At 40.0% G+C, this 3,953-nt stretch overlaps 1 non-coding gene across 1 annotated transcript; it reads right to left on the bottom strand.

Annotated features, from left to right (window-relative positions):
* Window positions 1-2,235: 2,235 nt before the first annotated feature.
* trnas-aga (transfer RNA serine (anticodon AGA)) lies at window positions 2,236-2,316 on the bottom strand. The gene has a single exon. It is a non-coding gene; the product is annotated as a tRNA-Ser (tRNA).
* Window positions 2,317-3,953: the final 1,637 nt, after the last annotated feature.

Raw genomic sequence — 3,953 nt, 5'->3', positions numbered from 1 at the left:
TCGTTGCTAAGTAACAGTGTGACATAACGGAAATAGAGTGCCGTTGCCTTCATAATAAAAGCTCGTTGAAAGTTAGTCTTAATTTTTATTCCCTTGACAAATGGACACCCTAACTTTAAAGAAAAGAGGGTTGATTTTAGTGTACTCTTGATAAACTATCACATTTATATTCAGACTTGGCGCCGCGAATGATGCCCTGGTACTTCGGTGCGCTCTGTTTTGTTTGTTTTTGTGCGTTATTTCTGTGTCTGGACACTCTTCTGGGTATTCTTACACCAGAGAAGAGCTTTTCAACATTAGGGTCCACAACACCTTCGGATTTATTTCCTGTTTTTGTCGCATCTGCGGCGGATTATTACACACTCTGGCCCAGAAAGCGAGACGCCGAAAGAGAGGGAAGCGCGCTGGCGTCCTTGTGAGGCTAAGGAGGACGTGGATTACGCACAGCCTTACCTGGGATTTTCCTCTCCAACGTGCGTTCACTTAGGAACAAAATGGACGAACTGACACTGATGAGGAGCATGAATAGAGACTTTTCCAAACTGCACCTGTCTGATTGCACTGATGTACATATTAGTGGAATATAGTCTACATTCTTTTATCTTTTAATTAGTCTCTGCACTGTATATTTTGTAATTTTGTAATATTGTGCTATAGTTATAGCTCTAATATCTCTGTATATTTGCAATTTGTATACTTGTATATTGTCTTATAGTTTTTATACTTATTTGTTTTTTTTCTGTAAGCACGAAGTACCGCAGCAATTTCCTAATGCTGTGAACCTGTTCACCCATATGGCAATAAAACCTTCTGATTCTGATTCTGATTCTGAGACTTCAAGATGGGAGTGACAGGCGGGTCCAAGGGAGATCTGCTCTGAGCCCCTCTTCTTTGCAGTAGTTATGGACAGACTGAGAGATGAGGTCGGGCAGGAATCTTGGTGGACTATGTTAGAAATCACAATGTGATTTGTAGTGGGGGCAGCAGGTGGGAAAGAATCTAGAGAGGTAGAGGTACGCTTTGGAGAGAAGAGGAATGAAAGTCAAAGGAAGCAAGACAGAATACATTTGTATGAATGGAGGGACACAGGTTGAAAGGTGAAGATGAAAGGAGTAGAGGTAGTGAAAGCAAATGAGTTTAAATACCTGGGGTCAAACATCCAACCATTGGGACATAAGAGAGGTGAAGAAGAAAGTGCAGGCAGGGTGGAGTGGGGTGGAGAACGAGTGTCGGGGTGATTTGTGACAGAAGGACAGCAGCAATAGTGAAAGGGAAGGTTTACAAGATAGTACCAAGACCTGTTATGATGTATGGTTTTGAGACAGCAGCACTGAAAAAAAAAAAAAAAACAGGATGCTGAACTGAAAGTGGCAGAGTTGAAGGTATTAAGATTTTTACTGGGAGCAATCAGAATGGACAGGATTAGAAATGAGTACAGCAGAGGACACCTCCAGCTGAGCAGTTTGGTGACAAAGTTATAGAGGCAAGGCTGAGAGGGTTTGTACTTGTGCAGAGGAGGGATGTGGATTGGACAAAGGATGTTAAAGATGAGCTGCCAGGCAGGAGGAAAAGAGGAAGACCACAGAGTAGGTTCATGGATGTAGTGAAAGTGGACATGACAGAAGAGGATGTTAGGTGTAGGAGGAGATGTAAGAAGATGATCCACTATGGCAATCCCAAAAAGGAGCAGCGATAAGAGGAAGAAGAATTCAGACTCAGCTAATTAAAATAACTTTTTAAAGACAATCATTGAACTACAAAATAGAATAAAGTGGATGGACAAACTTACTACAAGTGCTATTTTGGACCAAAAACATACAAAAAATACTTTAAATAATGAAACACTTTAAAGAATCCACAAATAAAGGAACAGATGCTTTAAATAGAAGAAGAAAAAAAGCACAGCGGTTTCATTTATTGTCTATTTCTGTATGGGGTTTTTTTCAGGTTGGAGAACACTGATATCTTACTGCTAATTATTATATTTGACATACGGGGGCGCAATTCTATTAGAATCAGCTTCTTTTCATTAAGACTTTTATTTGAAAATGAGAAAGGATGTACTGTTAGTTATATTGTCGTTGCGCTTAGCATTAGCACAGTGTTGTTAAGTTAAATGCCTATATACCAACAGCAAAGTAGCTACAAGCTTTAGAAAGCTCGAGAAAAAATGTGAAACCTGCAAATTGTTTAAAGAAAAGAAAAAGAAAAAGTAATTTCCAGACAAAAGTCTTGCGTTGTCGGCAGGATTCGAACCTGCGCGGGGAGACCCAATGGATTTCTAGTCCATCGCCTTAACCACTCGGCCACGACAACCGGATGACAGTGTTGGTGGAAACCCTGGATTTTTAATAAATCTGCGGTATTATAGAAAGATTATTAAAGATCTATGAACGTGAGATACAGATAACAGCACAGCCCCTTCGGCTCTATTTATAATTAATGGAGGTGCAGTGCAGTGGAACTACACCACGGAAAAAGCTTGTTTTGTAATACGAGCAGTGTAGTCTATATTTACAATAGTCTTCCAGAAGCCTGTTGTAAAGACGTTTGGAATATTTTCATGAACATCAATTTTCTTAAAGAGGAAGAACAGCTACACATATTTCAACCTATCTTCCATACTTCCCTTTAGTTTAACAGCTCTATACGCCCCCATGCACAAATTAGCATTGAATTTGACACCAAATCATAGTATGCATCGAAAGACCGTAGTCTGATTGTTATTGCTTTGTGTTGATTTGGGGGAAAAAAAAAACCCTCCGCATTCAAATGTGGTAAAGCGCGAAGTGGGGTGGGAGACCGTTGGCTAAAGGTCGAGGTTATTTAAGGCCGAGGAACAGGTTCTGCTTCCTGTTAATGTTAATTTTTCAACATAAACAAATCCCCAGGTACCACTGCCTCTGTCTTCCCATCAGGTACACGTCTTTTCCAGGTAGTTGCCAGTTGCTAAAGGAGCGCTCAGCCCACGAAAACGATTCAGTTGAGTTGCATCATGGGAAATGTAAGATCCAGAGTTGCAGAGTGGAGTTTGACCTGTTCTGTAACTCTGGAGATGTCTTGAAGCCTGAGGCATCAATTTTGGAGATTCATTTGTTTGTGTGTCTCTTGTGAGTCACAGACATTTATAAATGACCATCTGGTAGTCCAGCAACATTTTATACTCCACTGCATGTGCATTTGACTGCCTTACTGCAGCAGGTAACTGGAAAAATATTCTAAAAGTCAATACAGACCCTATAATTTTTGTTTGTCTTGCAAAGCCATTTGAAAATCCTATTAGCCATTTGAATTTCGAAAAATTTAAAAACAAATTTTAAGAAACCCGTGGAAGCTTAGGGAAACAGCTTCTCCAGAACTTTAACTCCCTTTTCAGGAGTTAAACCTATTCCAGCTGACAGTGTGTAAGTGGCAGGTATACCTGGGACAGGCCAAAGCAGGTGGTTCAAATCCAAAATCTTACCGTTGTGCAGCGCCATGCTTTTCAGCTGTTTAATTTCTTAGTAAACTCATTTAAACTGATCCAACCAGACTTGTAATGAGTAGGTTAATTAGGCCACACTGAAGTTCAAGTTGTTTCACAGCTGTTATGTCAGAAGTATCAGTGGGGGTGGGGGCAGTTTGGAGTTAAGTATTTTGCCCAATGACACTTTCACACAGGGACTGAGGAACTGTGGATCTAACCACTGATATTTCAAATACTTAATGACCTTTTGGGAGCCAAATACACACGAGATTTTTATAAGCAGTGCGGAATGCCAAGAGTTCATCCAGGGGAGGTTGAAGCGTCTGAGTAATTTGCAGTTGACATGATAAAATATTTATGATTTGATGCTAAAAATCACTCAATAAAGGAAGTCGTGTTATAATATTCTGCTGCAGTCTTTAATGCCTGAAGTGGTTACTGCCAATAAAACTATGATTTTTTTTTTTTGCTGATCATAGTTAACAAA

Source organism: Archocentrus centrarchus, chromosome 16 (assembly GCF_007364275.1).
Source record: "Archocentrus centrarchus isolate MPI-CPG fArcCen1 chromosome 16, fArcCen1, whole genome shotgun sequence".
Lineage (NCBI taxonomy): Eukaryota > Metazoa > Chordata > Actinopteri > Cichliformes > Cichlidae > Archocentrus > Archocentrus centrarchus.
This window is presented reverse-complemented; position numbering and strand designations above follow the sequence as displayed.